General features: G+C 38.3%; 1 pseudogene; it reads left to right on the top strand.

The window, feature by feature from the left end:
- Nucleotides 1–206: 206 nt before the first annotated feature.
- The window catches only part of LOC113597842 (glutathione S-transferase P-like), an 83980-nt pseudogene continuing 58251 nt past the window's right edge, over nt 207–25935 (top strand).

A 25935-nucleotide genomic window follows, 5' to 3' on the forward strand; every position in this document is an offset into this window, starting at 1 on the left:
AGATTTTAGTTTATATGCTGATCGCCTTAAAGGGTGATGGGCCTTGTCAAGTTTTTAAAGATCTCTGCTCTTTGGAAAACGAGAATGTTCACCGAGTCCCTTTTTCAAAGGAAATACCAGGAGTTTCCAAGTAGCCGGAATAGAAGACATCATGGGTCCTGAAGGGCAGGTCCAAGGCTGTGCAGTCAGGTCACCATGAGGCGAACATGGGAATTGGGACTAGCCGATATCGAGGCAGGGTAAGTTTCAGAAAAAACCTACAGGTAAACAAGCTGTTTGGTCCAGCAAGAGAAAGGAAGAGTCCCCAGCACGTTGAAGTCCTGGGAGATCAGCTTCATGATGAGGAGGACTATCTTTTTTTTCTATATCTTTCCCTCTCATCTTTCCATTCCTCTTCTCTTTTTATTTTTCTTGTTACCCTCTTCTTGCTTTCTATTTAATACCTTCACTTACCTTTTTCTACTGCTTGGCCATCCCCCAGGAACCTTCTCTCTTTATTTCTTTTTTTTTATTTGAGAGAGAGAGAGACAGAAAGAAAGAATCCTACACAGGCTCCACAGTCAGTGCGGAGCCCCACATAGGGCTCAATCCCAGACTCTTGGATCCTGACCTGAGCAGAAATCAAGAGTCAGACGCCCAACCAGCTGAGACACCCAAGTGCCCCAAAGAACCTTTTTTTTATCAGACCTTATTGAGAAACAGAAGAGACAGAACTAGATCACATTTAACATACAATGCTCCATTGCATTTTGAACAGAATCTTGAAAACAGTACTTTTTACATTTCAGTCTTGATATATCTGCAGTGAAAGTTGGCCCAGTTATCCTGAAGTTCATTTACCAGATCATTAAAACTTTTTTTAAATGTTTATTTATTTTTGAGAGAGAGAGACAGAGTGCAAACAGGGGAGGAGCAGAGAGAGAGGGAGACACAGAATGCAAAGCAGGCCCCAGGCTCTGAGCTGGCAGCACAGAGCCGGATGTGGGGCTCGAACCCACGAACCACGAGATCATGACCTGAGCCACAAAGTCAGGCACTTAACTGACCGAGCCACCCAGATACCCCATAGATCATTAAATTTTTTTAGAAAACTTAGCTGTGCACCCCTTAATTAGGGGAAGATAAGAGTTACAAATGGGAATTCCTTGAATGAATTCCTTTTATGTATTATCATATATTTTGCTTAATATAACTTTTGAGTATAAAATACTCCATTCCCCTATTTACAAAGTCAAACTTCCAGACCATACTTGGAGGGCTAGTTCTTTTGTGATGTTGATCTACTTTTTATTCCATTTTCTAGAGCTTTAGTGAATCCACCGGGTAGAATGAAATTAAAATCTGCATTAACTATGTACATTTAAAATACGCATTTAACGTCAATATCGGGCAGATTGATTAAAACTTAAACATACACAGGAAAGTTATTAATGTGTGAACTGAAAAAATGGTGATTAGCTTTTCACCAAAAAGAACTGATGCTTTTCCATTGTAAACTTTAATGGTCTTTCTCTTGACTAAACACTAGAAAATGACTATAGCTAACCAGAGATTTACTTATGTCCCTGATGACTACTATACTTTTTCTTTCTTACCTATTTTGAAAGCTTTGTGGCCTCCCTGCCTTATCGATGATTTTCATCTTTACCATCTTATTTGACTTATGTGAATAAGTCCGACTTGTCCATTTTTTCCCGATAAACAGGGCGCAGAAAATCCACCTATTTCTGCACAACACACGCTAGAAATTGCAAGGCACCTGAAAGTCTGTTTTGACCCCAGATACAACTTATCTATCTTTGCCACTAAGCCTAAATTTGTCCCTTTATTCAGCCCTTGTGCATGAACACATTGAAGCAATTGTTTGACGTAGACGCATTATCAGAGACAACTCAAACAATTACGCATTGTCAGGCATTACTACCTTCTTTCCAAGAGCATCTTAGTTCGGTAACTCAGTAAATATTTAAGAGGAGAGGATAAAGGGAAGGAGAGTGTGTCTCACTGGGGGCGAAATGTTCCAGAAGGATATTGCAAAAAAAAAAAAAAAAAAGCAAGGGGGGGAATCTATGAAAATTCCTCACTCCATGGATCCCATCCTATGACTCCAGAATTGGGCTGGGTGCTCTTCTCGCCATTACAACTGTTAAATCATTGAATATGCTTGTGTCAATGGCAATCCCCTACATCCTGCACATGTATGGATACCAACCTCTTTCTCTGTTGTTATTCCTCATCAAGTTGCCACACGCCTTCATTCACTCTGAGTTAACAAAACTATATAAAATGAACAAAACAACACCAAACCGAATGTGCACGAATCAAAGGTATTTAAGAAATGATCTGAAAAATGATGATAAGAAAATCTGATTGGGGGGGGGGGGGCGCCCGGGTGGCTCAGGCTCAGTCGGTTGAGCCTCCGACTTCAGCTCAGGTCATGATCTCGCAGTTCGTGAGTTCCAGCACCACGTCGGGCTCACTGCTGTTAGCCTGTCAGCACAGAGCCCGCCTCGGGTCCTCTGTCACCCTTTCTCTGCCCCTCCCCTGCTTACTGTCTCTCAAATAAATAAATAAATAAATAAACATTTAAAAATTTAAAAAAAAGGGGTGCCTGGGTGGCTCAGTCGGTTAAGCGGCCGACTTCGGCTCAGGTCATGATCTCACAGTCCGTGAGTTCGAGCCCCGCGTTGGGCTCTGTGCTGACAGCTCAGAGCCTGGAGCCTGTTTCAGATTCTGTGTCTCCCTCTCTCTGACCCTCCCCTGTTCATGCTCTGTCTCTCTCTGTCTCAAAAATAAATAAACGTTAAAAAAAAATTAAAAAAAATTAAAATTAAAAAAAAAAAAAGAAAATCTTATTGGGAGGAAAATATAGCAAGTGTCATGCACCTAGCTCGTCTCTTACTGACTCATCTTGAAGTCACAGATGAAAACCTTAACCCTCAGCAAAGAATGAACACAAATATTTGTGAGTTGATTTCTGCCATTGGGAGAACAGAGGAGATGGCTTTAGAGTGATACAAAGGAAGAATGGCGCCCAATCAACACAGAGAAGAGCATCATGGGAAATAAGCAATCACTGGGTCATAATAGCGAGCAAGTTAGTATTCTTCAATTTCAAGAAGGAACAAAAACTAGAAGAGAAAGGTTGAGATAGAAAGTGCAGAACTCATACAAATTTTTTTGCTGTTACAGAGAGTCACGTAAAACAGTCGATTCAGTTTAGAAAGCAATAGATGAAAAGGAACTGGGCAGCATTCAAGAAAATTGTATATTAAAATGTTCATTTCTGAACTCTCATTTAATTCTGCATGAGCGTGCTTTTCTTTTTTTTATTTTTTTTAACGTTTATTTATTTTTGAGACAGAGAGAGACAGAGCATGAACGGGGGAGGGGCAGAGAGAGAGGGAGACACAGAATCGGAAGCAGGCTCCAGGCTCTGAGCCATCAGCCCAGAGCCGGAAGCGGGCTCGAACCCACGGACCGCGAGATCGTGACCTGAGCTGAAGTCGGACGCTTAACGAGCATGCTTTTCTTAAAAAGCCTTTTGCACCTTGGATACATCCTTTAATGCTCTGGTACATAGTGTGAAAGGCAATAAAGAGATCAATCTGTTTTTAGAGCTGAGAAAAACAGTGTTTATCGGTAGCCATAGGATTCAATAATTGCTGATGTTTATCAGAAGTAATTTATGTCTGGTAGCTTTCAGAACCAAATGTGCACGGGAAGAGTAGAAGACAAAGGAGGAAAGGTTCATTTTGTGGTTGACAGTGGAACTGATAACAGCGAAAAAATGGTTCTGCAAAAAGGCTTAACACATTTAAAAGTAAAACTGTTGGGATAGGAAGAGAAAAGATAAGACAGGAAAGTTACATCATGCTACCCCCCTTCTAAAACCCTTCAGTGGTGCCATATTGAAGCTCCCCTACAAAGTACGTGGTAAGGACGTGGCTGATTCAAATGCTTTGGGGGTTGCTATCTTTGGATAAGAAGCAGAAAAATATATGCAGTACAACTTCCTTCTTGGGTGGACACTTTTATGTGCTGAAAATAAATGATTCCGAGGTCCCCAGCACTGGTTGGGGAATACTTTATTACATACTTAATGAGAACAGACCATTTCAATCTCTTTACATAAAGCTGGTGCTGGAGGTTTCAACAACTTTCAATTAGTGGCCCATAGTTTAACAAGAATAGAAGTGTTTCTTGAACAAAGTACCGGGCACTGTGTTAAAAGCTTTGCGAGGAAGGTATGAGATAGTTGGGTAGATACATATAGTTATGTACAGATACCTTGTCAATTTCGTCCTTTTCTTTGCAGTCTGTGTTAAACAGTGGTACCCAATTGATATTTGCTAAATGAATGAATAAAGAGTGATTGATTGTCCTTTTATAGAAATCAGAAACCTAAGGATTTAAAAACTTGCCAAGATCATTTAGCTAGTACGCGGTGGACTATACTCCTATTTGCTGCTCAAAATGTTCCAGATTTTTTTTCAGAACACTTCCCTATGCCTCTTTATGATGTGGCCATTAGGTAACAAATAGTAACAAACTGGCTTATTGTCTTAAATATAAAATTTCTTTCACCTATTTTGCATATCTTAAATTTATAAGATTTGTCTTACATATTATTACGTTGCTATAATTATTTCTTAGAAACTTTAACCAGCTGCCGTATGATATATCATAATTTATTGTTCATGGGGTGCCTGGGTGACTCAGCTGGTTAAGTGCCAACTCTTGATTTCCAATCAGGTGATGATCTCACAGTTACTGGGATCAAACACCCCGTTGGGCTCTATGCTGACAGGGCGGAGCCTGCTTGGGATTCTCTCTCTCTCTCTCTCTCTCTCTTTCTCTCTGTCTGCCCCTCTCCTGCTCACACATGCGTGCTCTCTCTCTCAAAATAAATAAATATATTAATAATAGTAATAATTTACTGTTCAGAAGACAGGTCAAATGAATACCAACATAAGCTTTCATTTGTCCTCCAAAAACACGTTTTATTGACACCAAAATAAGTTGAGGAGTTTATGACTGGAGTCAATGCCCTGTGTAAACAGAAACATAGCCCCTTGACTTTTCATATCCTCTCCACAAGGGAATATAATCAAATGCACAATCATTCTCATGTATCATTCGCTGAATCATATATTCAATTATTGTTTCACTTGAAGTACTTTTGAATGGTATGTAAATAAAGATTAAACAGCTACACTGACTACCATTGTTTTCAGCAATGGAATCAGATTCAACAAACTAATGAGCAATTTTTATTAGGCACTGACTCGTTAGGACTTTGCATCCCTCAGCTTTAAAAAAAATCTTTTTAATGTTTATTTATCTTTGAGAGAGAGAGAGAGAGATAGAGCATGAGTGGGGGAGGGGCAGAGAGAGAGGGAGACACAGAATCCAAAGCAGGCTCCAGGCTCTGAGCTGTCTGCACAGAGCCTGACGCAGGGCTGAAACCCATGAACCATGAGATCATGACCTGAGCCGACATCGGGCGCTTCACGAACTGAGCCACCCAGGAGCCCCGCATCCCTCAGCATTTTAATTTTCATAGCAATTCTTAAAAAGTAGGTACTATTATTCTATTTTACAGATTAGGATGATTCTGACTCAGAGAGGTTAAGTGATTTGCTCCAGGTCAAATAACTGAATTGTAGAATCAAATTAGAATCTAGTGAAATCCTTTGAACAAATCCTTTGAAGAAGAAACTGAGTTCTGGGGCGCCTGGGTGGTTCACTTGCTTGAGCATCTGACTCAATTTCAGCTCAGGTCATGATCCCAGAGTCCTGGGATCAAGCCCCACATCTGGCTCTGTGCTGAGCATAGAGCCTGCTTGGAATTCTCTCTCTCTTTACCTCTGCCCCATCTCCCTCATTCACACTCTCTTTCTTTCAAATAAGAAAAATAAAAATAAATTAAATCAGAAAAAAAAAAGAAACTGAATTCAAGTTCGGAGACCAAATAAAGAAAAAAAGTTATAATGCTGGCTTTGAAAACTTAATATTATTTGCTGAATTTTTAGACGGCGGTTACTTTTATTATTTAAATTTTACTCCAATCAAGGACTTAAGAGTTAATTACTCCTTCATTTGTTTGTTCTCCTTGATCAGTGCAGCAGTGTTTTTGTTGATTTGTTTAATTTTGTTTCCTAAGGTCAGGATAGCCAGGCCTACTGAGAAAAAGCTGATTTGTTGATGCTTGGCTGAAAGATAAAATGCACAACTATACAAGTTGTAGATACGAAAATAGCATCCTTAGCATATATTTATAAAATATAACAGAGCAAATGTACTGAACTATCACATCCAAATTGAAATTGACCTATCATTTTATAGTAGAAGACAAGCTCAGATTTGGGTGCAGATTGATCAAGCTCTTCTATTAATGAACAGAATCCTGGATCCCTACTCGGTTTTTACTTACTATTAGCCTGGAAAGTAGGAAGTGTTTTAATTGGTGTGTTTTCATGGTATTTTTTCCACCACGATGTTTGAAAACACTTTGTTTATTTAAAAGATACTTTAAAAAATTATACTGGAGAGAAATAGCAATTACATTAAATTGGGAAATGTTATTTGAGGTTTCAGAGATCTGTAGGATCTCCAAATCTAGAGATAAATTGAGCTCTGATATTTCATATATCTAAAACCTTGGCCAAGCTAGTTCTACTCAGTAAGCTTCTTTTCTCATGTGAAAAAAAAAATAGGTAATTTAAAAAAATCTATATTGCAGGAAAGGTTCAAGGATTATTGATTATGTATGGAGTTTGGCACATGGCTTCCCCCACAGTAGTAGGTAATGTGTAAATTGCAGCTGCTCTTACTAGTGTAGACACAAGATATCTATAAATACTATTTAGCTCGTGTGTGTGTGTGTGTGTGTGTGTGTGTGTGTGTGAATTTGGTCAGACTGCTTACACAGGAGTTTTAGAAGACCAATCACTGAATAAGTTGGCTTTTGCTGTGAAAGAAGCAACTCAAGAGCCCAGTGGCAAACAACAATAAGGATATACTGTTTATGCATCTGAGCTTGAACCAGGCAGTTCTGGCACATCGTGTGGGTTTGCTTATATGTCTGTGAGTTAATTGGCCGGTCTACTGTCTCAGCTCAGGTGCATAGCGTTCCACATGTCTCTTTTTCTCCAATATGAAGATGAACAGGCCAGCAGCGTCTGGGTGGCTCAGTTAAGCGTCCGACTTCAGCTCAGGTCCTGATCTCACGGCTCGTGAGTTCGAGCCCTGCATCAGGCTGTGCGCTGACAGCTCAGAGCCTGGAGCCTGCTTCCGATTCTGTGTCTCCCTCTCTCTCTGCCCCTCCCCTGCTCACACTCTGTCTCTCTCTCTCTCTCTCTCTCTCTCTCTCTCAAAAATAAATAAACATTTAAAAAAAGATTAACAGGCCAAATTCAGCCCACCACCGTTTTTGTAAGTGAAGTTTTATCGGAACACAGACCTGCCCATTAGTTTATATGCTATATATGACTGCTTTTGCACCACAGCAGTGTGATGGAGCTGTAGCAGAACTACATGGCCTGCAAATATTTATATTTGTATTTATATAATATTTATAGTAAAATATTTATAGTCTATACCTTTATAGAAAGAGTTTGCCTACCCCTTCTCCAAAAGTCTAGCCCCAGCAAGTTCTCCTGGGATGATAATGATAGAAAAGAGTAAGCATCAAGTCATATGCCAATGTTGAGCTTCTGTGTCACATATAGTAATATCCAATTGGTTAAAGTAAGTCACATGCCTGAGCCCAGAGTCAAGGGGCAAGGAACTATGAAGTTACACTGTAGATGGTGTGGACTCAGGAAGGCAGAACCAATTGGGGCAAATAATACAATTATTTTCTTTCTTTTTTACTGTTTATCTATTTATTTTTGAGAGAGAGAGCACAAGCCCGGGAGGGGCAGAGAGAGAGAGAGAGAGAGAAACACAGAATCCTCAGCAGGCTCCAGGCTCTGAGGTGTCAGAGCAGATCCCGACTCAGGGCTCGAACCCACAAACTGTGACATCATGACCTAAGCTGAAGTCAGATGCTTAACTGACTAAGCCACCCAGGCGCCCCAGTACAATTACTTCCTTAATCTTTCTTTTTGAGAAGTAGTGTCAATGCAGACGTCACAGACAATATGTAAACAAATAAGTGTGGCTATGTTCCAATAAAACTTTATTCACAGGACAGGTCATAACTCTGTCCCTAATCTCCCATATGTGTAAAATAAGAAAACCGAGGCACAAAGAACTTAGCTGACTGTCCGAGGATCTCAGAACGAATTGATGATTCAACAGGATCCAGGGCTGTAGCCTCCATTGTGGCCAACCCAGAAGATGTGTTTTGTTGGTTCCACATAAGGTCATAGTAAGATTTGAGTTGGTTTTCAAGCCACTCTGATATGGTAAGTTTGTCTTTGAAGAAGCATCTCCCTCCTCTCTGGATCTGCGCAGATGATGCGGCTGTCTGACTTAATTAGTTTAGAAACCATAAAAATATGTTTCCGAGGAGTGATTTGCAGCCAAATCTCTCCTTTATTACAGCTGAAAGTATAATTTGCAACACCTACGGAGGTGATTGGAAACCGTGGACGGTCTTTAATAAATATTTCTTAGCACCTGAGCTAGAAACATTGGAAGAGAAAGCGAACCAAAAAAGTGACTTAAGGGAAAGCACTCCTGCACATACTTCTGCACCTGTCTTATTAAAATTTTATGGTCATTAAATGAATTTTAGGATTGAGAATTATTCGGTGCTGCAACAGCTGATAGATTGACATTCGCAGAGATTCTTTGCCTTCGTTAGAAAATAGGTGAAAGCAATGACATTCCTTGAAAGTTCCACCTCATGCACTGAGGTTTGTATATGGCACATATCTTTCTGGTGATTAGCTTCCTTTGCTCAAGGGTTCAAATCAACTACCTGATTATGATTAAAGATACTTCATCATACAAATTTGCATCATACAATAAATATCTCCAATCAGCACCCCCAAAGACTTTTGGCTAATCACATATCACAGACTGAAGGTGATGTCCATTTTCTTTTTTGAAAATGGGAGGGGGAAAAAGCCCACATTAATTAGCTTTCACTACAATGCCCACCAGTGTGCTGGGGGCTTTTTATAGACATTTGCCCTCATTTAATCCACAAAACAAAGCAGGGAAATAAGAGCTTTCATTATTCTCATTATACGGTCGGGGCAACTGAAGCTCTGAGTACATAAGTAACCTACCCAGAGCCATCCACATAAGTGGCAGACGCTGAAGTTTTTATGCAGGTTCGTCAAATTCCTGTGTAGTTAGCTTTCCTTTTTAGCTAAACACAAGATCAAAGGTAAAATAGGCAAAGCTACTAGAAGGCCTCCAGATTATCAAAAGGCATCTCTTTGCGAGTATCCGCAGCCCTAGCCCAACGCTGCTGTTGTTTGGAAGGTTGGCTCACAGAAGTGTTCCCAATTTGCAGAATTCTAATAAAAGGCTTTCAAACATTTCATCAATCCATTCTGAGCTATTGTGGCATTCTTTTTGCCAAGGATTTTGAGTGAGTTTATTTGCCTCTGATTATTAAGGCTCTTGTAGAGGCATAAAGAGTAAGCTCTCTTGAAAAAGAATTTAACTCGTTAAGTTCTGTTCTGCCGACCCTGCACACTTGCATTGTTTGGTCCTCCCCTCAGAGAAAATCGATGCATATTCCCCTTGTCCTGTAAATGCATTTCTTACATGAAAATAAATGGAAATAGTTTTCAAAAGAGCTATTTGAGCAGTTGAGTGCAATTTACAACGGGATTTTGTACACACTGTTGCAGGCCTAATTGAGCATGAAGTCGCTTGTGCAAAACATCAGATGTTCAAAAACGATTTTGCGCACAGACTGACATTCTGATCATTGACGTAAACGACCCGAGCGGCAGACAAATAGCTTAGGGGGGCTTCCTGTTGCAAAAACGCTTCTCCAACGTTTAAAAGGACTGGTGTGTGAAAAAAGTGGAAGGCCACTTGACGGGCTAGCCACACTGAAATGATGATAATAATAAAGCTCTTTATTTTTGTCTCCCTATCTCTATCTCCTTCATTGTTTGTTAGTTACATTTTTTTAGTTTTTTTTTTTAATTTTGAGAGAGTGAGCGAGAGAAAGAGAGAAAAGCAGAGAGAGAGAGAAACCCAAGTAGGCTCTGTACTGTCAGGGCAGACCCCGATGCAGGGCTCGAACCATGAACCATGAGGTCATGACGTGAGCCAAAATGAAGATTCCGACGCTCAACCGACTGAGCCACCCAGGCGCCCCTATTTTTTCGTATTTTTGTAACTGTGTTCAGTTTTCTTCTGATCCTCTCCAAGATGCTTTTATTATGTTAACAATATTAAAACAGTCACGATTAAGCAAGGCAACAAAGCTCAAGTAAAATAGAGATTTACATGTACAAGTTCTCACGCTACCCTGTTGAAGCCACTCTGGCTAAATAATACGACTGCATTTAGAAAACCGGTTCAGGGCACATGAAATAAGAGGAAATAAGAGGAAATAATAAAATACTGAAATTAGGATGCTCGGACGTTGTGCCATAATGAATCACGTAGAACTTCGAAAAGGGTGATGGCAAGTATCCACCTGTGAAACAAATCACTCTCGCTATTTTGAAGAGAACGAGGTTTTTCATACAGGAACTTTTGTGCTTACAAAATTGTGACGAGGGCTGGGTGACCACGAACCACACAGAATGGTCTCTCCATAGGAGCTATCTATACCACAATCAGCAATCAGGGAAATTAAGAAGCCATTGTAAAAAGCGCAGCACAAAAGTGTCGTACTACTTGAGCTATGATTTGGAAATCAGAGCACCACTGACAGACCTGTTGGAGGCAGAACCACACCATGCTTTTGCCAGATCGATGTCATCAAAAGAAATGTTTCCTCTGCTGGTGTCTCTCCTGACACGTAATACAGTTACGAGTGTAAGTGTTGGGTAAATTGCTCTCACTGGTGGAAAACTGAAACCTTAGCGACAAAGCGTTTTAGAAATGTAACTTTTGGTGCTAAACTTCCAGCAGCTGCCATTCAAAGGATGCAGATGAAACAGATATTGACTAAATCAGTGTACTGTATCTACCAAAGGACCCGAAGAAGACCTTACCACAAAGGCTAGTTTTAAAAAAATACAGAAACTGAGATTATTTTTTAACAAAGGAGTCGATACCTGTAGATGATTTTAGTATAAAAAGGACTGACTTCGCCTGAGTGGCTCAATCGGGTGAGCGTCTGACTCCTGGTTTTGGTGCAGGTCATGATCTCGTGATTCGTGAGTTCGAGCCCCACGTCTGGCTCCCTGCTGTCAGCACAGAGCCTGCTTGGGATTCCCTCTCTCCCTCTCTCTCTGCCCCTCCCCTGCTCGTTCTCTCTGTCTCCCTCTCAAAATAAATAATCTTAAAAAAATAAAAATAAAAAGGAGGGACTTAATAAAAAGTCCGTTGCCACTGCATTTTATACCTACCCTAACTTGCTGTATTTAAGAACTCAATGTTTGAAATAATATTTATTGAGCACCTACAATATTCAAGGAATTGTGTGAAGGGAGTCAGACTTGGCCCTTGTCCTTGAAAAACCCACATTCTAACTGGGGATATAAGAGCTGGGGACAATTAATGACACAAAGTAACATGTAGCAAGTACTGATAAAGTCCTGGCTGGACTAGAAAGGACTCGGGGAAGGTTTAAGGAAGGACGTGGCATTTGAACTTGGCCTCAAAGAATGAACAAGGGCAAGCAAAAGCAAACTAATACTTGTAATTTTACACCAATTTGAAGTTTACAGAATACATTTACATATGTTTCTTCACTTCACTTTCCCAGCAATTCCTTCAAATAACTAGAGGAATATTTTCCTTATTCCACACAAAAGAAAATTATAGCTGAGACCACCGGCCTAGGAAGCCACAGAGATGGAAAAATGAACTCATGTATGTTTCACTCCAATCCTTCTGATCCAACATATCACCGTGACACTTCCAAAGGGATTTAGAAACACAGGAATTCTCATAAGAATATAGGAATGGGAGGGGCACCTGGGTGGCACAGTCGGTTAAGCGTCCGACTTCAGCCAGGTCACGATCTCGCGGTCCGGGAGTTCGAGCCCCGCGTCAGGCTCTGGGCTGATGGCTCAGAGCCTGGAGCCTGTTTCCGATTTTGTGTCTCCCTCTCTCTCTGCCCCTCCCCCGTTCATGCTCTGTCTCTCTCTGTCCCTCCCCCGTTCATGCTCTGTCTCTTTCTGTCCCAAAAATAAATAAACGTTGGAAAAAAAAAAGAATATAGGAATGGGCATTTCAGGGGAAGAAAGCAGTATGAACAAAATCACATTGGAATAAATGGATATAAATACCTTAAGAGACTGCAAGCAATTTCATTTGGCTGGATCACAAAGAATATAAAGGAAGTAGAGAGACCAGGGAGCAAAGGGTGGGGGTTAGGACAAGCCAATAGATAATTTTGAATATCAGATGAAAGCATTTGTAGGCAATAGGCATCTAATTAAATTTTGAAAAAGACATGATTACAGCAGTGATTTATTAAAAATCACGCATTGGTTTGTAAGATTGAAATGGAGTTTGAAAAAGACTGGCAACTGAAATAAGGAAAATAAGGATGTCATAATTGTCTAAGCCCCAACAATCTCAAAAATGCAGAAGTGAAGGATAAAATGTAATCAATATCTTTTCAAATCAATACATGGCTGAGCTCGTAGGAAAGAAAGGAAAGTTCGCAGGGATTCAAACCGAAGGAAGAGCCAGAAAAGAAAATGATACCCTGAAGATCAGCACGCCAGAGCTCTGGTCCCTCTCCTTAGCTAAGAGGCTTGTAGTTAATAATCTATCACCTGAGCATAGGCGACACATCCTTGGGCTAATACGAGGGAGAGAATTGTAACAGAACTTCCTCACCCCAAAAAACCAGAAATAACCCAATACTCCATGAAAGAGTAGATTAGAGAAAAATCTCCCCAATAGTAAAGGAAAATAACAAGAAAAATAGGCATGCCTCTGAGTAGATAAGAGCTTCCTAAGAGTAAGGTCTTATCAGCAGGTCTGACTATATCTACACCTAGTCTTCTGGTTTTAATGTATAGTAGTTACATGGCCCACAAAAACATGAACTGAGAAATTAACATAACCTAATCCTTGGTTGGTAGTAAAGGCAAATGTCTTTCAGAATCCAGCACAGGCTTCCCAGGATTCCCACAAACTTACACTGATCATGAATTCGCAATCCAAAATTATCATACATCTCATCACCAGGCAGGCCATCTCAAAGGCAGTGGCAGTGAGTCTGGTGGCAGTAGGATTTTTGCCTCTACCTAAATTTCCACATGCACACGCGCACGCACACGCGCACACGCACACACGCACACATGCACAATAAGCTCAGATAAACTAGCAACAACAAAAAACCCATGGACACCAAATCCAGGAGGTAAGGCGTGATATCAAAGCCCAGAATATGAGTGAGTGGAACCAGATAATTTAGAACAGAAAGACCCACGGAATCACAGTTGTAAGGGAGCAAGAAACTGTGTGGGAAATGATAAAGGGGACATTTGGCAATCCCAGAAGCTGGGAAACACATCAATCACCAAAAATGCTCACCCTCAAAAGGAGCCTTCTCCATTCCAAACTGGGAAGGACCTATGTAGGCTCCAACTTGCCAGTGAGTATAAACAAACCATGAAAGGTGCTAGGGTGTCCTGAGCCCTCAGGGTTTGGAAATGCCCCATAGAATAACTTTTCCAGAAGACTATAATCCTCTACTAAAAAGAAACTGCTGGGGGCTCCTGGGGGCTCAGTCAGTTGAGCATCCAACTTCAGCCCAGGTCATGATCTCATGGTTCCTGAGTTCCAGCCCCTCATCGGACAGCACAGAGCCTGATTTGGATTCTCTGTCTCCATCTCTCTCTCTCGGCCCCTCCTCCTCTCTCTCTTTCTATCTCTCTCTCTCTCTTTCTCTCTCTCAAAAATAAATAAACATTAAAAAAATAAAATCAATAAATAAAGAGAAACTGTTGAAAGTAGAACACAAAAGTATTAGAGTCAAAACACTGGGAGCAAGGAGAGAGAAAATTCAGATAATAATGAGGAAAAAGACAAGAGGTGCAGACAATATACAGTATTGAAGATGTGCATGCAGCAAGAGGGCATATTTTTATTACTTGACAATAAAATAGAAAGGAAGTCCTAGGGCCTTGAAGCTAGAAAAGCTATCCTGGCCCACACTAAGCCCCCAAAGCCTAAAAGGAAAGTCTATCTCGCTACGGCATGACAAGAAAAAAGAGAAAAGGAGGATGGTTGAAACTCAGACAAAGACAGAGTAAGAAAAGAAGATAATGGTCCAAATAACACTAAAGAAAATGATGAAAAACTAAATATATATATTTGGCCACGAAGCCAATGAAAACCCCAACCTATTCCTTCAAAGCAATTTAAATGCAATTATGAAAAAAGTATTAATTACAGCAGAAAAAAACCCAAATCAGAATGAGAGAAGTTAATGAATGAGAGAGCTTGGCGACTGGAGTTAACAGCTCAGGTAAGAATTATAAACAGAAATAAAATATGTAAATTAAGAAAAACCACAAGAGTACAGTAAGGGAACTAAAGAATAGAGAGGAAAGGCAAAGACAAACTGAACATGTATTAAGAAAGGTATTTTTAGGGGCGTCTGGGTGGCTCAGTCAGGTAAGTGTCCAACTCTCGATTTCAGCTCAGGTCATGATCCCAGAGTCATGGGATTGAACCTTGCACTGGGCTCCGTGCTGAGAGTGGAACCTGCTTAAGATTCTTTCTCTCTCCCTCTGCCCCTCTCCCTCCCTCACACACACTCTGTCTCTTAAATAAAAAAAGGTATTTTTAAAAATTTTGGAAAGAAAGTGCTAAATACTGAAAACAGAAAAAGAAAATGTAACATATAAAAATTTAAATTGAATTAAATTTAAAAGAAAAAAAAGAAAAAGCACAAAGTATATACCAAAGGAGTTCTGGAAGAATGAAACCACAATAGAACACCACAGGTAATAAACACCATAATCAGGAATACTTTGCTAAAATTAAAGAATATTTGAAGGTTCAAGATACCTGAGAAAATCAATCTAAATGATCAAATAAAGATATATTCAAGAGAAAAATCCAGATATTAAGGAAACGAAAACATATTTGGGGAATAGAAGTAAAAATACCGAGCAAAAGAGTTTTAAAAATCAGATTAGCATCAGACTCGTTGACTGCAATGCTTTAAGCCAGAGTAACTAAAGTAACGTAAGAATTCAGCGTGCAAGAATTCAGGGAATACTGGGCATATGTGCTCTTCCTGAATAATCTACTAAGGAATGAGTTTCAGACTACCAGGAAAATGTGCAAATGGTTGTGGGCATCAATTATATTTAACTATGTCACTAAGTATAAATAACGGAGACAAGCGTGAATGAACAGATGTATTCATAGGTTATCATGACTATCAAAAATGGTGGGGAGAAGAAGGAGAATCAGCGGTAAACGTAAAATAATCTGGCTGATTGCCCTATATATTTTTTATTGGAGTACAGGGATATAGCTTTAATTTAAATGATTGGGGTCAGAAAAGAAAAACAAAAAAAGAAGCGGTTTGTAATTATTTAATAATGCCTATAGCAAGAAACTAACAGAAAGTGCCTTAAAAGAAGGAAGAGATTAAGGATGAACAAAAGGATTAATATAATGGCAATTATCAGAACCAAAAATAAAATCTTCCTAAATACCAGCATTGTTATGAAAGAGAAAGAAGAAATCTCATAGAAAAAAAAACTTTAGATACAAAGTTGGATAGAAAGCACAACTAAGACTGAATATATCACATATATTGATATAGTCTCAACTCCCGGATTAAAAGAAAAAATTGTTTAGGTTGAAAAAGCAGAATCCAAATTTTATACGAAGTTTATATTTGATAAACAAAATCACATCTAACATAAAGAGGTTCAAAAGGTTAACAATCAAAGGCTACTGATTTTCACACCGAAAAAAAACAAATAACAAAAGCATGAGCCAAGATCTTGATTTTTAGCAAGGTAGAATTCAGACTAAAAAGCGTTACAAGAAACACTTTATAGTACTAAGTCTACAATTCACAATGAAATAATCAATATTGTATAAGTAAATATTTTCCTGGCACCCTGGAATACAAAGAATATCTTTTTTCCTAAGTGTTTATAAAACATTTCTGAAAACCGACTGCACATTTGGTTGTTGTGAAAAATCTCAATAATTTCAGAAAACGGAAATGGTACCGACAGATTTCTCTGACTACAGTGTGATAAAACTAGAAATTAGTACATTTTTTTGTGAAGATCTTTCTACCTGGAAATTTGTTTAAAAGCATGTTGGTGGACAACATTTAGGTCAAAGCAGAAATATAAAACAAAAATTGGAGAATTTCTTGTAAATAAAAGCAATGGAATACAGTAAAAGGAGTTAGCAGTGGAAAATTATGGAATTAAATGACTATATTAACAAAATTGAAAAATCAAAATAAACTACTCAACCAAAAAAAAAATCCCAGAAAGTATTTTATAAAACCAAAAAAAAATTAAAGAAATAATAAAATCATATTAGAAGATAGAAAACCATAGAAATCATACATAACAAAAAAGGTTCATTGGCAGAAAATATTTTGTAAATTTTTTTTAATGTTTTATTTATTTTTGGGACAGAGAGAGACACAGCATGTGCAGGGGAGGGGCAGAGAGAGAGGGAGACACAGAATCCAAAGCAGGCTCCAGGCTCCCAGCTGTCAGCACAGAGCCCGACGCGGGGCTCGAACTCACGGACCATGAGATCATGACCTGAGCTGAAGTCTGGCACTTAACCGACTGAGCCACCCAGGGGCCCCTGGAAGAAAAATTTTAAATGATATATCATTAACCTATTTTGCACAAGTATATGCAATGCCATTTTCAAATCTAGAAAAGTAATTCCCTAGGAAATACGGCTAACAAAATTCAATGGCAATCAAAATAAAAATACTAAACAGAGTATTTCCCATAGAGAAAAATAGAAACAATTGTAAGGAATTCACCTGCAAAAAAATGCACCAGACCTGTTTAGCTTCCCAAGGAAACTCTACAAAACCTTTAAAGGTTTGTGAATCCCAATGCTTCTAAAACTATTACAGAGCATATAAAAAGGAAGAAAATTTGCAAATTATTCTTATATGGCAAGTATAACATTGATAACCAAATGTAAACTACAGTCTAGTGTCACTTATAAATATTTAATACAAAAATCTTACATAAAACATTAGCAAACAAAATCCAGCAGCACATTAAAAAATAACACATGATTTGGGATTATATAACTAATTGGGATTTATTTGAGAATGCAGTAGTGGTTCAACATAAAGAGCAAATGAACACAATTACCATATTAATAGAACTAAGAAGGGAAAAACACATTATCATCTTAATAAGATGCCTAAAAGGCATTCCGCTAAATTCAGCAACCATTCATTTTTTTAAAAACGTTAAATTAAATAGGAATCTATGTATACACTTCCATATGTAAAACCATCAGACTCCAAACCAGCATATTTCTCAATTGGTAAATGTCACAGACTTCCCCCACTAAACTACGGTTGCTCTCTCTATTATTACTTACATTGCATTAGATGTATTAGCCAATACAATTGGATAAGAGAAAGCAATTGAGAATATGAATCCAGAAGAGGTAAAACTATCTCTATTTGCAGATGATGTGATTATATAACTGAAAACCCAAAAGAATAAATGGAAAATATTATAAATGACAAAAAATTTAGTAAAGTAACAATCTATATAATTAAGATACAGAACACAATAGGCTTTATATATAAAGCCAAGTAAGTGAAAAGAAAATCTAAGACGTTGATGAAAGAAAATGAAGAAGACACAAATAAATGGAAAGATATTTTGTGTTCATGGATCAGAAGAGTTAATTGATAAAATGTCCATACTACCAAAGCCCTCTACAGATCCAATGCAATCCCTATCAAAATCCCAATGGCGTTTTTCACAGAAAAAACTATCCTGAGGCACCTGGATGGCTCAGTCAGTTGAGCATTTGGGCTCAGGTCCTTGATCCCAGGGTTGTGGGATTGAGCCCCACAACAGGCTCCGTGCTGAGCATAGAATCTGCTTAAGATGGTCTCTCTCTCTCTCGCTCTCTCAAAAAAAAATTATAAAAAAGAAAAAGAAAAAGAAATTATCCTATTATTTATATGGTACTACATAAGTCCCTGGATAAGCAAAGAAATTTTGAGAAAGAGCAAAGCTGGAGGCATCACACTTCCTGATTTCAAATTATATGACAAAGCTATAGTAATGACACCATTATGGTACTGTCGTAAAAATAGACACATAAGCTAATGGAACAGAATCAAGGACCCAGAAATATACCCTCACATGTACGGTCAACTAGTATTTGACAAGGGATCCAAGAATATTCAGTGGGGAAAGGATAGTCTCTTCCACAATGGTGTTGGAAAACCTGGATATTCACAGGCAAAAGAATGAAATCGGATCCTTATCTTACATCACTCACAAAAGTTAACCCAAAACGGATTAAGGATTTAAATGTAAGACCTGAATCCATAAGCCTCCTGGAAGGAAGTAGGGGAAAAGCTCCTTGATTTCAGTCTTGGCAATGATTTTTTTTTTTTTTTGATATAACACAAAAAGCAAAAGCAACAGAAAGCAAAAATCAATGAGGGACTACATCAGACTAAAAAGCTTCTGCCTAGCAAAGGAAACAAGCAACAAAATAAGAAGGCAACCCTATGTAGTGGGGGGAAATATTTGCAAATCATGTATGTGATAAAGGATAAATATCCAAAATTTATGAAGAACCCCTATAACTCAACATCAAAAACCCCACAAATAATCCCATTAAAAAATGGTCAGAGAACGTGAAATATACATTTTTCCAAAGAAGACATACAGATGGCCAACTGGTACATGAAAAGATGCTCAACATCATTAATCATCAGGGAAATGCAGATCACAACCACAGTGAAATATCGCCTCATGCCTTGTTAGAATGGCTATTATCGAAGACAAGAGATAAAAAATGCTGATGAGAATCTGAAGAAAAGGGAATCCTGGTGCACTGTTGGAACTACATGATTCAGCCATCCCACTTCTGGGTATATATCCAAAGGAAAAGAAATCATTGTGTCAAAGAGATATCAGCACCATATATATGTATATACATATATATATATACACACACACATATATATATGTATATATATATGATATATATGTATGTATATATATATGCACACACATATATATACATATACATATATGTATATGTATATATATGTGTATGTGTGTGTAATATATATATATATATCTATAATGGAATGTAATTCTTATGTGATATATATTATTCAGCCATAAAAAGAAGAAAATCCTGCAATTCACAACAGGATGGATACCGGCTTTGAAGGCATTAGGCTAAGTGAAATCATTCAGACAAAGACAAATCTTCTATCATTTCACTTATATGTGGAATTGAAAAATGAAATTCAAACTCATAGAAAAAAGATCAGATCTGTGGTCACCAGAGATGGTTGGGGGGAGGGGGAGGAGGGAATCAAATGAAGGTGGTCAAAAGGTCAAAACAACCTTTTAGTTATAGAATAAATAAGTACCGGGGATGTAATGTACAGCATGATGACTATAGTCAACACCACTGTATGATGTATTTGAAAGTCGCTAAGAGAGTAAATCCTAAAAATCCTCATCACAGGGGAAAAAAAATTTGTAGTAACTGTACAAGGTGATGGATGTTACCTAAACTTACCGTGACAATCGTTTTGCAACATTACATATGTCGAGTCATTATGTTGTGTACTTTAAACTTACATAGGGCTCCATGTCAGTTATGTCAAAATAAAAGTGGGAGAAAACCTAAAGACCCTAACTGCCCTTCAATAGGAGAAGAGATAAATTGTGGTTGCATTCATGCAATGGGCTATTACGCACAATATAAATGGATATTGCACATCTGCAGCCATCGATATAGATGAATATTAAAAATGTTGGCTCATGGGGCGCCTGGGTGGCTCAGTCGGTTAAGTGTCCAACTTCGGCTCAGGTCATGGTCTCACAGCTCATGGGTTGGAGCCCTGTATCGGGCTCTGCGTTGACAGTTCAGAGCCTGGAGCCTGCTTTGGATTCTGTGTCTCTCTCCCACTCCGCTCCTCTCCGCCTCATGCTCTTTCTCTCTCTCTGTCTCAAAATTAAATACACATTAAAAAATTAATTATTACATAATATACTGGCTTAATGAAGTATAAATTGTGAGACCTTGTTATAAGGCCTAGGATTACGGCAGACTTGAATTTAGCCCGGCCATTGGGGATCTTTCAGAGAAAAATTGCCACGGAACAATAGGGCCAGCTGCCATATTGGGAAGAGTGAAGGAATGACTTCAAGGTAAGGAAGTAAAGGCATTGAGTATATTTTAGTTTTTCTAGAACTTTGGCCCAAAAGAATCTATAGAGTTAGAGGGTAGCAAAGGCAAGGCAGGGATTTTTAAAACGGGATCATAGGTCTAGGCTGAGGAAAAATCTATTTTGAAACCTATGCATAGGAAAAAGTTCAAATCCTAACAGTGATATTTGGTATGCCCAGATGGTGCATCAGTTCCATATGGATACAGATTCGCCTGAGGAAGGAGTAGAGATTCTTCTCTGCAACTCTACTAATAGTAAAGAGGAAAGGAGGGCAAAGACCCAGAGATTGTGGTTGTGAAGCAGTGTGTATAAAAAAACAAAAACCTCTGGGGAACAAAAGAATCTATCTTCCGAGCAGTAAATTAACGACATTGATCGTACCATTGGAATAACGACTATTGTAAAAAATGCAAATACATACAAACAGGGTATATCATGGGTCCACTTACTTCTCTAAATGATTGGAATATTCACGTAACACGACCTGTAACGACAGTGTAAATTCTTTCCTTCTAACACAGCATAAAAATATAGTCTGCTAGATCCTTTGGATTGGACAAAGATATACCTTGGTTTTTAAGTCAATTGCGGTATTTGTGTGACTGTGTAACCCGGTTGGACGACCTCCATGCATTCTGCTAGGTTTAGAATCTCTGGAAGTCTCTGTAGTCGTTGAGATTCTCACCACTAGATGGCGATGCTGAGGAGCAAGGACTTGAAGAAGGTCTCTGACCACCACTTTCCATCAACAGAGGTGTTTCATCAGACCAGAAATGGTTTATCTGTATTCTAACGGGTAACTTAAGTAACCAATTATTAAGTGCCCAAGTCTGAGACACGGTGGAATATGAAAACAACACAAGGAGCAAAGAGTTAAAAAGAACAATCTGTTTAGCACTGATGAAGTTTCTATCTCACTACACGTGCTTTCAGAATGACTGTTTCAGAAAAAGCTGAATGTGTCCTCTCAAAATGATGACTCATTTTGAAGTCACCTTGAAACTTTAATGGCTCCCAGTGTGAGCAAGTCCTCAAGTGCCATAGCCTGTGTCTACTGGCTGGTACCCAAGGTGAAGCCACATTACATGGGTAGACACATAAGCCACGCAGGCATGGATCTAAACACCGTCTTTTCTGATGTCGGCCTCCTTTTTGATATGTTTGGTTTCATTTAGTAAATAGTCGAAACTCCACTTCCAAAATTGGCCTTACATTAACTGTCAGGAAACCATGATTATATTCTGATTTTCTGCTTTCTGAAAAAACCAACAAACAAACAAACTTAACTGGGTTTCAGTGGCTGCTAAGAAACTGTAAGAAATTGCTAAGAAATTGAGTGTGCTGGAGCTGGAGCAAGGTTCTTTTACCCTCTCCTGCTGCTTTCCTTCCTTCCCAGAAAGGACATCTGCAGACAATATTTGACTGGGGACACTATTCCCTCAGCTAATAAGTCACTGGTGGATGTTACTCATCTGCAGAATAGCAGCCAATGTGTTTTAAAGAAATAGATGCTAATAGCCTTCCCTTTACCAGAGAGGTGTTTCTCTCTCCTGAAAAGTAGAAAATACAAAATAATAACTGACTATGCAAATTTCCCCAAGCATAAGAGAAAATAATTCTTTTGGCTTTCCTATTACCCCTTTAAGATATGTTCTTTCTCTCCCAGATAAACTTGGCAGCTAACGAGAGGGTCAAAAATAACTGAAATACCAACTCTGAGTGACTGAAAAGATGGCGAGGCCAATTATGTAAAATAGTGAAGCAGGTTTAGAAGAGAATTTAATGTGATATTGGTGGCAGGTAGATCCTGGAAAAGATTTGCTAAAAAAGATGGTAAAGGAGCTCTGTATATGAAAATACTACCCCATAGATGGGGCGCCTGGGTGGCTCAGTCAGTTGGGTGTCCGACTTCAGCTCAGGTCACGATCTTGCAGTCTGTGAGTTCAAGCCCCATGTCGGGCTCTGAGCTGACAGTTCAGAGCCTGGAGTCTGCTTCGGATTCTGTGTGTGTGTCTCTTTGTCTCTCTGCCCCTCCCCAGCTCTCACTGTGTCTCTCTCTCACAAATAAAGTAAAAACATAAAAAAAAAAAAAAGAAAAGAAAATACTACCCCATAGAATAAAATCTCAGATAAGATATCCAATATTGACAGAACATTTAGAATATCCAATACTCATATAAATATTCAATACTGAGAGGGCAGGTAAAAGTCAAATGACCTTCCAATAATTTTTTTCGGTACTATATAATTCATGCTTCTTACACAGGTTTCTGCTCACAAAAGCCCCAAATACGCAAGCAGTCCATTAAAAGCACCACTCAAATGCTTTCAAAATTCCGTAACTTGTGGGGGGGCGGGAGTGGAAATGTCAAGTGTTTGAAACAAATCAAACTGTGACTGCATATAAAGGAAGTTATTTTACTTTTTTTTTTAATCCTGCCATTTATTTTCATCCTCCACAATAGCATGGTCCATTAGTTTCTATTTTCTAAGATAACTAGGGTTGGCATTATCTTCATACAATTTCCATAAACACTCAGTGAGAGTTTTCCACCTACTAACTGCAACACATAGAATTTGGAGTTTTATTAAGATATTGTCACAAAGTTCCAGACCATTGTTCCCCCAAATTAAAGGCTTACCTCTATGATTTGAAATTCCTTTTTGTGTCACAGTATTTGTCTTGTAGCTTTGTCAGAATCCTAGCTTTAAAAGACTAAGCTTGGGGCGCCTGGGTGGCTCAGTCGGTTGGGTGTCCGACTTCGGCTCAGGTCATGATCTCGCGGCCCGTTGAGTTTGAGCCCCGCGTCGGGCTCTGTGCTGACAGCTCGGAGCCTGGAGCCTGCTTCGGATTCTGGGTCTCCCTCTCTCTCTGCCCCTTCCCTGCTCATGCTCTGTCTCTATCTCTCAAAAATAAATAAACATTAAAAAATTTTAAAAGACAAAGCTGCATTAAAAAAATTTTTTTAAATAAAAGACAAAGCTGCATTGATGTCGATTTCCATAATTAAGAATATGATTTCTATCTCTTAAAAGAAATGTAAATGTTCTCAACCATGAGCGAGTAGAGTGAGATTTGCCCCCACTTCTGTGGGTTGAATTTTAAAGATAAGCACAACAGAAATTACTAATTTTCCCAAAGTCACACTATCTGTAATTGTAGTAGCTGACACCACGTGATAAATGGCACCCATGTCACATTTATACTCAATGGAGTCTAACTCCCACAAGTGAGACAGTCTGTGTGTCCATATGTTTCCTAAAATTTGATAACGATGGTGTTGGATATAAGGATGATGATGATGATAAAATTCATTCATTCGTTAAGCACATTGTTTGGGTCTTTTTAATGTTTGTTTCTTTGTTTTTGTTTTGTTTTGTTTTGAGAGAGAGAGAGAGAGAGCGCGCGAGCAAGCCAGCATGAGCAGGGGAGGAGCAGAGAGACAGGGAGAGAGAATCTCAAGCAGGCTAAGCGCTGTCAGCACGGAGCCCAACATGGGGCTGGAACTCACCAACAGTGAGATCGCGACCTGAGCCAAAACCAAGAGTCCGCCTCTTAATCCACTGAGCCACCCAGGTGCCTCAAGGTGGGGCCTATATTCTTATGTAAGTAGGTTATCTCCTAAGGAGAATTAACCCCAAACTAGCCTTTCTGCAGCGTCAGAATTTATCTTTAAAAAACAAAAACAAAAAAGCGTTTTTAATTTACAAACCACAACAGTCATCCATTTAAAGTGTACAATTCTGTGTATCTTAGTGCATTTATTGTTCTGTACAACTATCGCCAGAATCTAATTTTAGAACGTTCTCAACACCCCAAAATGAAACTCTATCTGCACCCATTAACAGGCAGCCCCCATCTTCCACAACTGCTCAGCCCTGAGTCATATGATATGGTGTCCTTGTGGTTGACTTACGTCATGGTAGTATAAGGTTTTCAAGGTTCATCCATGTTGGAGATGTATCAGTAGTTCATTCTTTTTCACTGCCAAATAACAGCCCATTGTACACATATATCACATTTTTGTCTTAAGACAACATGGGTTTTTTTCGTGTGGGTTTGTTTCTCCTAATGAGTCTGTATGCCTGTTTGTACTTCCATTGCCAGTGGAATACTATTTTTGAAACACTTAAATAGAAAAATGCAGGTCAAACTCAGGAATGGTGATGTTAGTATTTACAGCTCTTTTCAAGGTGTAACAAAATGTACAGTTGGAAGATCGTGTGGGTCTAAAAACTTAAAACTTTTAATTAACTGATCTTCTAATTTCCTTTTTCTTTCTAGATGGCATAGGGTGTATATATATTATATATATATATAAATTTATAATATACACACAATGTATTTTATATTTTTATATATAATATGTGTATTATATATTATGCATACATTTCTGTATTATACATATATATTCCATATTTTATATGTAATACAAGTATATATTTCTAATATGAATATAAATTTATGTAAATATATTAAAAGGGCCAACTATAACCACTGTATAAATACGTGAATCCATCAGAATGTTTCACATGAACATGACTCTTATTTTCATCACTGGAAATTAAGTTTTGATTTTCTAACTGCTATTAAACTTGTCTTAAGGAAAGCTTTTCCTAGGTGATGGTATCATATGAGGCATCTTCTAATCTTTATTGAGTGAATACCATTTTAATTTCAAATGAAATTATATATAAATGATATAAATACATAACAGGTGCAAAACTTACAGCATAAATTGAAATGTAAGTGCTGTATTTTCTGCTTAGACTTTAAGGTCCTAAAAAGAGATAATGAGAACATGCAGAGGTAAGTTAAAAAAGAAAATAAATCTTCTGGGTTTTTTTTAGTTGTTGTTGTAATGAACAGCCATGTTCTTTTTATACTAAACTCTCGGTCAGACTAGAAAATGACATAAAGTAAATAAGAACTTAAAGTAATAGTGGAAATTGTCAAATAAAATTATTTGACGTTATGTCGATTTTAAACCAAGGGTTACACCCAAATAAATATATGGACCCTGCATTATCGAAAAGAATAAATGAATAAATTAACACTATAGTAGTGTTTGGGGAAACATAACATATGTATAATCTGTTTTGTTATGATGTGTATTTTCTTTTATTGTGTGTTAAAACAAGCTGTTGCACTCCGTTTAAGTAAGAGCTTCTATTAGGTCTTGGGAAAACTCATTCTTGCTATCTATGCAAGAGGTTTACTTTCCTCATGTGTATTAAAGAGCTTATATAATTCACATCCCTTTTGGTTATATATTGTGTTTTTTTTAGGACTGGGTGATTAATGCTCTTTATTTATTTATTTTTTTTGCTGGCTTTTCTTTTTTTTTTTTAATATGAAATTTACTGTCAAACTTGTTTCTGTACAACACCCAGTGCTCATCCCAACAGGT

Source organism: Acinonyx jubatus, chromosome X, assembly GCF_027475565.1.
Source record: "Acinonyx jubatus isolate Ajub_Pintada_27869175 chromosome X, VMU_Ajub_asm_v1.0, whole genome shotgun sequence".
NCBI classification, from domain to species: domain Eukaryota; kingdom Metazoa; phylum Chordata; class Mammalia; order Carnivora; family Felidae; genus Acinonyx; species Acinonyx jubatus.